This window comes from Monodelphis domestica, chromosome 4 (genome assembly GCF_027887165.1).
Source record: "Monodelphis domestica isolate mMonDom1 chromosome 4, mMonDom1.pri, whole genome shotgun sequence".
NCBI lineage: Eukaryota > Metazoa > Chordata > Mammalia > Didelphimorphia > Didelphidae > Monodelphis > Monodelphis domestica.
The window spans coordinates 387,310,003-387,323,187 of record NC_077230.1 but is presented as its reverse complement, the minus strand read 5'-3'; the positions used below and the strand labels follow the sequence as shown (position 1 = coordinate 387,323,187).

The 13,185-nt window shown below is 34.2% G+C and overlaps 1 protein-coding gene across 15 annotated transcripts in view; it reads right to left on the bottom strand.

The window, feature by feature from the left end:
* Positions 1 to 13,185, bottom strand: part of EIF4G3 (eukaryotic translation initiation factor 4 gamma 3) — a 386,696-nt gene that overhangs the window by 205,475 nt on the left and 168,036 nt on the right. For 11 of the 15 annotated variants that reach the window (XM_056795635.1, XM_056795650.1, XM_056795638.1 and 8 more), the window contains exon 4: positions 7,278 to 7,328. The exons of the other annotated variants lie outside the window; for them this stretch is intronic. The gene's annotated coding sequence lies outside the window, so the exon portion shown is untranslated. The remainder of the gene's footprint in view (positions 1 to 7,277; positions 7,329 to 13,185) is intronic. 15 annotated transcript variants of the gene reach the window in all.

Below are 13,185 nucleotides of genomic sequence, written 5' to 3'. Positions count from 1 at the left end.
AAAATACTATTCAATGACTAAAATTTTACTCTAGAAGCTTATTATTCTTTATAAACTAGTAGGTTAATAAATCAACATACTAACATACTCTGTAAGTATTTTTGAGAATTCAACAAATAAGACAGACCTGATGTTCACAATCATCTGGAAATGAATAAACTAAAATTTAAGAATGATAATGCTTATTGGATGCAGCCATACCAAACACTCAGAATTGTCAAACTAATAAGAATGAAGACTTTTTCAGCTATAGAGACCTAATAACCAAAAAATTAAATCATGTAGTGGCACAAGACAAATGTCCTCTCTTTTGTCTTATGCACTACTACTGGAGTTGTCTCAAAGATGCTTTTGGTGAGTCTACAGATTATGAGATTATATTCCAATATTCTTATTAATTCAATTACCAGTCACTTCAATCACTTGCATAGCAGACAACAGCAATTTAAATATGAAATAATAATATTATTTCATGTTATTGTTATATAGTGCTTTAAGGTTTGCAAAGCACCATATATATTATTCTTGCAACAACACTGTGAGGTAGATGCTATTATTAGAAGTTCCATTTTATAAATGAGGAATGAAGGAGATGAAGGATAACTTTCCAAGAAACTTTGACAAAGCTAGCAAATGAATTCTGAGATAGTATTTGAAATCTGATTTCATAATGCCAGGTTTGGCAGTCTTATTTACTGAACAACAGAAATGCCTTTATTTTTTGGAAATAACAAGACCCTGTCAAAGAGATGCCAGCAATTGAGGGAAAAGAAGTAGGGACAGTGGGATTAAGTGAGAAAGGAAGGATTTGAGAGTCTACTATAAATCAAACATTATGCTAACTTCTTTGCAAATATTATCTCATTTGATCTTTAAAATAACCTTGAAAAGATAGATACACTATTAGCATTGCCACTATATAGATTAGGAAGTCAAGGCAAACAGAGATGAAGTAACTTACCTAGGGTCACACAGCTAATTAAGTGTCTGAGGATGGATCTGAATGCAGATCTTCCTGTTTCCAGGCCTAGCACTCTTTGCACTATGGCATTCCCTAGCTGCCTATGACCAAGGTTGCAAGGATAGTTTGACATTAGGAAAATAATCAACTCAATCAATCATCCTAAAAAAAATATCTTAAAATACATGATTATCTCAAGAGATGAATAAAAGTCTTCTAAGACACTAATTTTTTCCAAAACTTCCAGAAAGAGTTCAGGTGACATGATAAAGAAAATGGAGAACTAGTCATTTCCTTTGATCCTCTCTCAAATCATCCATCAAAAACAAAGAAATTTCAGCTGTTTTGATGACTTAGGGCACCCAGAATCCAAGCCATCATATGAAAAAACATGAACTGATGAATATGAGGAGAAAGTGGCTTAAAGGAGAAACAAGACGTATGACAGCAAATTTTTGTCTAGCATAGCAAAAATGAGAAACTGCAATCTATAATAGCAAGATTCACCCAAGAAAGAAAAGAAAACTAGAGTGGGAATGCAAATAAACAGGAGTGAAGGACAACTTCACTTGTTGGAGTAAAGGGAGTAAAAATGATAGCATTAAAAGAAATATGCTCAATGTACAAAAAAAATGCTGATCTGAAAGATAAGATGCATAAGGATCACAGGTTGCGCAGAAGAACATGACAGAACCAAGAGAAATCACAAATAAACTCCAGAAAAGGGGGTGGGGGCGCAAATTCTAAGACACATATTGGACAAATTTAATGATTCATTTCAGGAACAGTTTTTCAAAGAATGGAAATTCAAATAATGCCTAGACTATTCAATACTCAACTAAAGACACAGGAAAGAATAGAATGTTATAGTACAAAGACTAAACTACAACATTTTTTTTTTAAATGAACTTTCAATAAATAGACATTTGAAGAAGAATGGGGGGGGGGGGGCACCAAGGAGGAGACAGATCTGAGATTATTTGCTTCTCAAATAACCTAGACAAAAAGAATGCAACAGCCAAGGTTAGCAACTGCAACAGACTGAAGCCAGAGATCAGTAAGAAATTTCAATTTCCATCTTAAAAAGGATGGAGGAGAGTTCTCTATAATGGTGCAATGTTTTTGTCACCTTTAGAAACTTGTCTTTGTTCTGAGTGAGGCACAATGAAAAAAAGGGTAATCCTTGAGCTTATAAGGCAATGACAGAAACTGCCAAGAGGGGAGAACTCAAAATGGATAGCTTAGAAGTTATGATTGTATGAGGAAAACAGAATAGATAGAAACTAGAAAATTACAGGTGCCAAAAAGAGGATGAGAGTTATGCAATTGGAAATCTTGTGCCTTTGAACTACATTTCCCAGGAGTCCAAGGACTTCCTGTCATTACATAATGATATAGACATAAATTGGGGATAGTTCCATGTCTAGATCTCTTTCCTTCCTGGGTCAGGGCATTAGTGGAGGAAGCTGTTTAAGCAGGTAGATTAACCATGGGCATGTGTTTTTATTTTGGTAAAGTAAATTACCAACAGCTGAGTGCTTCCTCGCTGCTTGCCTTGAAAGCCCAGGTGTGTTTCCTTTAGGCAAAAATTAGCCTCATAACTCTTTGCCATTTCTGCTGTCCATGAACTACTACATTCAATGCCCAATTGTCCCAGGTTCTAGAGCCATTTAGAAACACCTTCCACCCCCCCCCACCCCCCTGTGGAGGGTGAAGTATAAATCCCTTCTCCTCCCCACCTTGGGTATTCAAGCCTAGTCTACCTGCATTTCAGTAGGGGAACACACCCATCCCTACCCCAATTTGGCTAATCCAGATGCTCTGCCTGTGGGGGAGGGGAATGGGGTCGCATGTAGCCCCTAGTGTTTAACCTCAAGGTGGAAGGAAGGTTACTCTTCCAAACAGAAAGTGGAATGGCAAGCATGGCCAGCTCTATGAAAGAGCAATGCATTACCTATTTCAAACAGATCCAATTTTAGGATTTTTTTTTTTCCTTTCATTCCTGGGTGCACTGGTCCTTGCAATTATCTTGCATGAAATTCCGGGGAGAAATTCATCTCCCTCCAACCCCTTGCCATTTGGGCCTACCCAGTCTAAAATACATCCAATTCTGGAATTCCTACACACTATGTTCATCAAGGAATTCTCCCTCACTTTGGGAGATCCCAGAGGTGTGACCTAAGGAACCTAAATGGATAGGAAAGGAACTTTAAAGAGTCTGAAATTGAAATTTTTAAGCCTTTTCAGATTCCATTATTTTATGAAAGTCTCTGTTTCTTATTATATTTTGATGATTGTATGGTTTATGATTTAATTTTGTTATTTTAAGTTCATATATTAATTTGATCAATACTATTCTGTTACACTGAATCAGTTTGATCTACTGTGTTTTGGCTATTAGATATATTGTTACATTATTTTTATTTCTACCTTTCCCCTATAATGATCAAAATATCAAGTCCATAGTGATCTTCCAAAAACTCTCTTTCATGGCAAAAAATGTTAGGTCCTTAGGGGTACTGAGGTTGTTAACAGATCCATAGAGGTCACATGTTGCTTATACAGGCTTTTTCTTCCATTTTGCGTTTGTTAATTGTCACATAAATGATAGATAAACTCTGTCAACCTGGCTAACAACCTTTTGGAGAATTTAATGAGCTAAATATCTTAAATTGATTTAAGAAGTCTTCAGAAGTGATTTTAGAATTCTGGTAGCACCAGTATTCTGATCATTTTCCCGGCTCTGAATTATTTGTGACGAGAGATAAGAGCCCATTTATAGTGGAAGAGAAGTACAATAGCACTATTGTATTTCCCCATCTCCACATTTATTAAAAATATAATAGATGAAACATCTTTAGTGATTTTCACTATTTAGCCCTTGGCTCTACGAGAAATGGGTGGGACATATTGTAGACAGGTCTGTTAACTGTTATAGTCTCATACCAGAGATAGCAAGGTGCCCAAGAGGCTTAGTTACCCTGTAATGGGTTACAATCTCATCCTGAAGGTGTGAAGGATTTTTTCTCTGTGAAGTCTAGTAGCTTCTGAATATTATTTTACATATATAAAATATACCTTTGTATATTTTATATAATATATATTAAAGAATGTTGAATTAAAGGTAGAGAACAAAATAGAAGTTTCTGCCAAAAAGTTTTATATATAAAGCATGAAGTCTAAAGTAGCTTCTGCATAATATTTTAACTCTTCAGTTTAATCTATTTCCACCAGAATAATTTAGATTTCTTGGTGATGTTTTAGAGCCCAAAAGGTTTTTATCAGTAGCACAGAGATTTATGTTTTTTGTAGGCTCTTCTGCCAAATATTGGAATAATGGCAGTAATAGACTTTGTTAAAAATATCTTTGCTAAGGTTGAAAGATCTACTACATCTGTAAAACTTGTGACAAGTATACATCAATTCACAGGTTTTTTTAAATGTCACAGCAACTCATGTAAATCCTATATGATAGCACATTTGTTTGCTATTATCATTTAAATGTGCTTTTATGATTTGAAGTATTTTGATACTTCTTAAATGTGCTGTGCTGTTATACTACTGTTTTATAAAGCTGTTACTTTGTAAAAAAAAAAAATCATTTGCACTCACTGTGGATCATGGCCCAGTTAACAAAGGAAATGGATCTCATTTTGGGTTGAGAAACCTTTGTATTCTAATTCTCCTTGGCTGATATAGGATGTCATTGATTGTAAGCTATATTGTTGATTGTTAAAAAAAATTTTTTTACTACTGTTTTTCCTTGCATGTGCAATATAGTATTTGAGTTTTATTTTTTCTCTTTTTGTATTTGAAGCACATGTCACCAGTATTGAGATTTTCTTTAACATTTTTGATTTTGCAGTTTTATAAGTTTGAAATACATTTGTCCTAATGTCAAAAAGCTTTAGATGATAGAAATAATGCCAATGATTGTTTAAAGAAATATGAGACTTTGACTCCAGGAGAAGGGAATACAAAAAGAGCTAGCACACAGTGACAAAGAAAAACAAAGCTAACCTGCAATAGTACCTACCAAGCACAAGGTCAAAAAGACCAACCAATTCCAGTGGGACTTTAAAAATTTTGAGCCAAGACAAGAGGACTTAACTTGTTTGGGGTTGAAAGTTGTGACTATTTTGACTCCCTGAGCCCCATATTCTATCAAACATCTCATTTTGGCTGCCTTCCTGGCTTGCACAATCTAATCCCTTTTCTGTATTTTAATAGTGTGGCAAAATTTCTGTAGTCCTAGCTACTACATGGGTAATTGCATAATTACATTAATTTGGCACTGAGTAAAGGACTTCTGTTAAAAGTTTATTTTTCGTTACTTAGAATTTTTACACATACAACTTTGATATTCTGTATTTCATTCAGAAGTTATTTTTTCTCTTGTATTTGGATTTTTTTACATTTTTTTATTTTCTTTTGGCAATTGATTCATATACCTCATAACTCAGCCATGGATCCCTGTGTTTTTTCACCATCCTCCTAAGAGGAGGAATGTGTAATTATCCTATAATGCAAAGTTAAAATTTTTTTGAGAGTCATCTCAGGATAAGAAACTTACTACCTCTCCGAATACAGAACGCGAACTGTTTGGAGAAGGTGCCATGAAGATGCCTTCAGAAACCACACACTACATCAGAAGATCCACAGTAAACTTTGGGATACAGTGATTTGAACTGTGGTGGACTGAAGCATTTGTATTGTATGTATACTCTTATGCTGAAGGGGACTGCCTCCTGATTGGCTATTTTAAGTATGTTGTTGGTTTTGTTCTCTTTTTCTTTCATCCCCAAATCATTGTAATTTAAAAGTTGGTTATGTTTACAAAATCCATTGGAGAGACTAGTCTTCCAAGGTAACTCAAGGGATGAATGTGTAATTGGAAATCTTGTGCCTTTGAACTACATTTCCCAGGAGCGCACTGACTTCCTGTCGTTACATGCTGACATAGACAGAAGATAAATTGGAGGAAGTTTCCTGTCTAGGTCTCTTTCCGTCCTGAGTTGAAACATTAGTGGAGCAAGCCTTCTGAGCAGGTAAATTAGGCATGGGCGCATGGTTTTATTTTGTTACTTTTTTATTACTTTATTTCTAGTGATTATTAATAAATCTTATAAAATATAATGTTAAAAGTTATTCTATATTAATTTTTACTGAGTCTAGAGTAGAACAGAAAGAAAAGATAATGAGGAAAGTGAGTAAAATCTCTGGAGTTACCCCTCAAAAATAAGTGAAATTAAAAAACTAATGAATAGAATTGACTGAAAGGGAGGAGGGGGAAAGGAGGAATCAACTTTACTGAGAGGGAGGAAAAAAAGAATCCATTAATCAGGTAAAAAAAAAAAACAAAACACTAAGCAAAACCCCAGAAAGGGTAACTAATTAGGAAGGAATAAGAAGTAAGGGCAAGAGAACCTTTAGGAGCAGGTCTACATTTTAAAAAAAGAACAAAAATAACTTAAGGAACACAGTCCCATATTTACAAACAAGAGTGAGAAAAAAAAACAGTATTAGAAATAAACAGAGGAAAATATAAACATAAATCTCATAACTTTAAATGTGAATGAATTTAACAATTCAATTAAATGAAAGAGACATATTGTGTAAGAAAATTAGAACCTACAATCTGTTGCATACAAGAAATGCATTTTAAAAACAAAAGACACACCCCACTATACTCAAAGCTGAGAGGATGGATAAAAATGCACCACACATCATCAAATGAATACAAAAAAAGGTGGGATTACAATCATGCTCCCTGACAGAGCAAAAAAAAAATGTAATAAAAGGGATAAAAAGGAAACTACATAATGAGGAAAGGAACCATAGAAAACAAACCAAATTTATGAAATAAACATTAAATACAAGAATACATGGATAGTAATACAATAGTGACAGGAGATTTCAAAATAGTCTCCATTTTAGATAAATCTAGCAGAAAGAAAAAAAAAGGAAAAATAAAGGACTAAACAAATTGCTGAACAAACTAAAGTGAAAAGACTTATGACATCTTCTAAATAGAACAGCAAAAAACAATGCGGGGTTTTTCATCACCAGATGAAATCTTTATGAAAACTGACCATATATTAGGACACAAAGATATTACAAACAAAAAAGCAGAGTTAATTAATACATCCTTTATAGAACATAACAGTAAAATAGCCATTGGTTAAGAGAACACAAACAAAAATCATACATCCAAATGGAGATTTGACAAGGAAATCCTAAGTAATGAATGAGTCAAAGAACAAATTATAGAAACAATAATTATGTGAAAGAAAATGATAATGATGAAACAACATACCAAAATTTCTGGGATGCAGCTAAAGGAGTCCTCAGGGGAAAAATCATATCTCTACAAACATACATTAAAACAAAATAGAAAAAGAGAAGATTAATGAACTGAATATGCAAAAAATTAGAAAGCCAACAAATAAACCTAAAATAAGCACAAAAGAAGAGATATAAAACTTTAGAGGAGAAAGAAACTGAAACCAAAAGTAATAAAACTAAATTCTGGTTCTTTAAAAAGACTAATAATATTGATAAACCTTTAGCTAGCCTGTTTAAAAAGGAGAGGACAGAAAATCAAATCAATAAAATAGAAAATGAACAAGATTAAATCACAAAAAAGCAGAAACAGAATAATCAGAATACAGTATATAGTTATATGCTAACAAAATGTTAAGCTCAAAAGAAATAGATTGTCTTCAACAATATAAACTATCTAAAACATAAGAAGCTCATTTAAAAATCTTAAGTAACCCAATCTCAGAAAAATAAAAGGAACTCCCTAAAACAAAAAGCAAAACCAAAAAAACTCCTGATCCTTTCACAGGATAATTGTTATCAAACCTTTTAAAGAACAATTAATACCAAATACTTCACAAATTTTTCAAAAATTGATAAAGAAAGCTCCCTACTGGAATTCTTTAATGAGACAAATATAATCTAAATACTTAAACCAGGGAATGATAAAACACAGAAGGAAAGTTATGTCATTATAATTAATGAACATTGACTCAAAAATTTAAATAAAATGTATAGACTACAGTGGCTTATCCAAAAAAATCATTCTTTATGATCAAGTAGGATTTTTATACCAAGGATGCAAGAAAACAATCAATATAATTAATCATATAAAAAAGCAAAAAAATTCAAAACTACACAATCATCTCCATAAATGCAGAAATTTTTTAACAAAATGCACTATTTTTTTCACATTAAAAACCCTACAAATTAATAGGCATGTGGAGGGACCTTTTTAAATATATAAACAATCTACCTAAAATCAAAAGCAATTAAAGGTATAAAGACAGGTAAAGGGGAGATAAAACAATCCTTATTAGTTGATAATATGATAATCTACTTGGAAAATCCTAGGGAATTAGCAAAAATATTAACTATCATTTTGATAATTTCAGCTAAATTATAGGTTACAAAATAAACCCTCAAAAATCAGTGACATTTCTGTGAAATAATAAAATCCATGAAAGAAAAACAGAAAAGAAAATCCCATTTTGAAAATCTACAAAATACATAAAATATCTGGGGATTGATCTAACAGACAATTTAAAAGAATTAGCAGAGCATTCAGTGTTTATGGATGTCATGAAAATATAATAAAAATGATAATGCTTTGAAAAGTAATTTATACTTTTAATATCATCAATTAAATCACCAAGAGGATACTTTTTAGAACTTGACAAAACAATAACAAAATTCACTTTGAAAAGCAGAAGATCTAGACTATTGAGGGAAATTAGAACAAGAAGTAGGAAAAAAGGAGAATAGCACTTCCAGAGCTCAAACTATATTCTAAAGCAGGAGTCATCAAAACCCTCTGTTATTGGTTTAAAAATAGAGAGACAGATCAATAGGATATACTAAACAATGGAGATTCAGAAACTCAATAACCCAGTGTTTGATAAAGCAGAAAACATAAATTTCTTAAGAAAAACTCCTACTTGATAAACATTGCTGGGAAAACTGGAAAGTAGTCTGGCAAAAATTATATCAACATCTTACACATTTCATCATAATCTACAATACATGCCGGGAGGCTACACATTCTAAGTGAATGTGTGACCTAAATATTAATGAACAGACTAGAAAAAATTAGAAGAGAAACAGATCATACATCTTTCATAAGTATCGATAGAAGATAGATTCTTAAACAAACAGAAGAAATTAAAAAAGACAAAACAGATAGCTTTGAAAAGCTGAACATATGCTAAGAAAGGAAAAATCCAAAGGGGAAAGAAAGTCTTTGTATCAAATTTTTCTGAAAAAGATTTGATACTCAAAATATATAAACAATTAATAAATACATTCAAGACTAATTAGCCATTTCCCAATAGATACCCACAGTGAAAGAAAAACAAATGAAAACAATCCTGAAGTTTCACCTGAAATTCTTTCAAAACTGGCAAAGGCAACAACAACAACAACAAAAACAGTGATAGTCAATGTTGGAGGAGCACACTATTTATTGTATGTTGGTGTAGCTGGGAAATGATACAACTATTTTGAAAAGCAATTTGGTGTTATACAAATAAATTAAAAAGTCAACAACCTTTGAACCAGAGACTCCATTACTGGCTTAATAGATGCCCCAAAGGAAACCACTGATAATAAAGTTCCCATATACAAAAATATTTATAGCAGCATTTTAAGTGAAAGCAAAGAACAGGAAATGAAGTATATGTCCATCAATTGGGAAATGGCTAAGCAAACTGTAGCACATAATATAATAGTCAAGAAAGCAATATACATAGTAATAACAACATAAAAGGAAAGAATAACCATAGGCAAAAATTAAAAGTATAAATCTATAAAGCTCAAGCATGGTTTGGAAGAAATATGAAAAGATACTTCATGGAGAAGGAAGGTCCCCCAGTACCCAGATTTCAATACACTGATTAGTTGTGCTGATTTTTTTCATCTTTTTTTCCCTTGAACAAATACAATTGGTTTTATGGGATGGCTCTGGGAGAGGTAGAAGGAAGAATACTACAGAAAGCCATGAGAATGTTTAAAAAAAAAGGCATCAAAATTAAAAAAAATTTAACCCTTCAGTTCAAAAAGATATCAGGATTGTGACTTGTCCTCAAGCCTTCCATCTGAATTTCACCATAAAAAAAGAATGAGAAGAACAAATTAAGATTGATAATAAGAAATAATCATGCTGAGTGGGAGCTATTCCCCAAAGTCCTATGCCATCCCCACCAGGCTCTCCCATTTTCAGTGGTTGCAGGTCTCCAAAGCGCTGCTTCTAGGGTGGACATAGCAATTCATACTATTTCAATGAGGGGAAAAGGGGTGGGGGGGTTGGGGGGGAGAACATGCATTATATTAAGCACCTACTATGAACAAGACACTATGCTATGGGAGGTGAGTGCTATTGTCCCCATTTTACAGTTAAGAAAACTTAGTCAGACACAGGTAATATACTTGGACAAGATAAGTGTCTAAGACTGAATCTAAAATCAAGTCTTCCTAATTTCAGGCCTACCACATATATCCACTGCACCACCTAGCTGTCTGGAATATCGATTTAAAAGCCAGTAAAAGTGGGAAGACCACCAGTGTAAAGTAACTTTGGTTCCAGCTAATAACCAGACTGGCAGAATACAAAACAAGGAAAATGACAAAGGGGGTAGGCATTGATGCTCTGGTAATAAAGTTGTGACCTGGTCTGGCCATTCTAGAAAGCAACTTGAAACTATGCCCAGAAAGTTATCAAAATTACAAAACCCTTCACCCAGGCTCCACCACCACTAGGTCTGTATTGTTAGAGATCAAATCAAAGAAGGAAGGAAAAGGACCCACAAAAAATATTTACAGCAATTTGTTTTGTAATGGCTCAAAATGTACAAACATTCTGTCCCACAATTGGGGATTGGATAGACAAATTGTGGTATATGAATCTAATGGAATATTACTGCCTTATATGAAATCCTAGACAGTTTCAAAGGAAACTAGAAAGAGAAGGCCTCGTTGAACTGATACAGAGTGAAGGGAGCGGAACTAGAAGAGAACAATTGATAAAATGATAACATTATAGAAGAAAGTAACTTTAAAAAATTTCTTATCAAGGCACTGAAACCTTGACTCTGAAAGAAAGATGAACTCTGTCACTCACTTCCTGACAGAGTGATAATAACCCTAAAATACAGAGACACACAAATTTTCAGACGTGGCCAAAAGTGGGGATTTGTTTTGCTGAAACATTAGCTATCTACTGAAGGTTTGTGTGTGTGTGTGTGGGGGGGGGGGGAGTTACTTGCTCATTTGGGATGGGGTAAGTAGTGAGAGACTCAATTTTAGAAACTAAAAACATACAAAAGATATTTGTGGTATGACATGTCAAATTAATTTCACTATAATTTACTGTTGTAATATTGCTATGAATTAAAACTCAGGTTGAAATGGTATAAACACACTATTATCTTACTATTACTATGCACTATCTTAATGAGATCTTAAAGAGATCTTCCATCTCTTTCCATCTATTGGCTCCTTTCCTATTGCCTTTAAATATACCCACATTTCTCTTATGTGTTTGTTTTTTCTAATTCACTAGATCACACCATCCCCTGAAGATATCATCATATACTTTTCCATTTTTTCTCAAACTCCCAGAAAAACACTATCCTTGTTGCCTGGGCTTCCTTTTCTCTCACACCTCAACCCTTTCCTTTATCATTCTATGAAATATCTTTCTCTAAAGCTACCAAAGATCTCTTCAATGATAAATCAGATGGTCTTTTCTCCCATCACAAGCTAGATGGTGCTGTGGGCATAATGCTGGGCTCAGTCAATAAGTCATGAATTCAAATCCTGCCTTCTTCTAGCTGGGTGTCTAAGAAAGTCCTTCAGCTTCTCTCAGCCTCAGTTTCTTCATCTGGAAAATGAGGAGGGGCTGGATTGGATCTCCCCTAAGGCTCCAATGTATTCTCCTATGATCCTATAGTGATCACTATGTCTTCTAGTCTACTTCTCTCTATTCTAGATCTTCATCTATCTCTCTTGAGAGTTCCTTTCTTTGGACCCCTTTTGCTGACCCATCATTCATATCATGGCCTCTAATTGAAAGGACTTCCCAATAATGGCTTTTCTTCTCTTTGTAAACTTTGTGCCTGCAAAAGTTTGCATGAGTTTAAATATTATCTCTAATTCAACATATCCAAAGCAAAGCTCATTACCTTTCTCACTTAACCCACATCTCTTCCAAAATCCTTTATTTTTGTTGTCAACATGGAATCTAGAAGCCCCCAAACTTGTAGCCTAGAAAGATTAAATGAACCCCAGTTTACTTAGCTTAAGGGTGAAGGCTCCAGGTTTGACATTGTCACATGGGAACTATGGGAGGGAAAGTACTACTTCAATGTGGCTCAAATTAATAATACTTTCAAGATGTTGAATATCCCTTTTGTCCCAAAGGTTTCTCCCCAATCCACTGTCCCTCTCATCCTTAGCCCCCATGTCTCACCTAGAAAGGTATTTAAGCTCCCTGACTTTAATGGCTCCTCAGAGTCGTCATCTAGAGCAGTATCACTCCCAGGGATAACATCCCCAGAGTCCAGGGAGTATACACTGTAAAAATTGTGGCACCAGACTCTGAGTAAAGAATTAAATACTGAACTTATCCCTATCCTGATTAAAGACTGAGTTTTTCTGACTATTTGATAGATCTGTCTAACTGTCTATGCTAACACCATTCTTCCAGCTTCCAAGATCATGTGACAGCAGCGTTACAATGGATTTTCTCCCTCACTGTACATGTGCACTTCCCAAATCTTACTACCTTGACAGCATATCTTCCATTTAACCCTTTATCTTTGGTAATAAAAGTAGTGTTATTTCAGGCCACCATCTCCTCTACTCCTAACTGATCAATCTACTTAAAGCTGGGGGTGGGGGCAAGAGGGAGGTGTTCTCATGCAGGAATGTGGCCTATTCAATAAATTCTAATTACCCCCTATTGACACCACAAAATCAAATATAAACTATTGGGTTTTTAAAGCCCTTCACAAACTAGCTTTCTAACTTCCCTACATATTATTGTTCTTACACACTGTACTCTCCAGATGACTTAGCCATTTCTCCTTTCATCACACATGACATATCCATCTCCCACCATGATGCCTTGTATATGGCTCAGGAGCCCTGACCTCCTCCACCTCAGAGAATGTCTTGCTTCCTTCAAG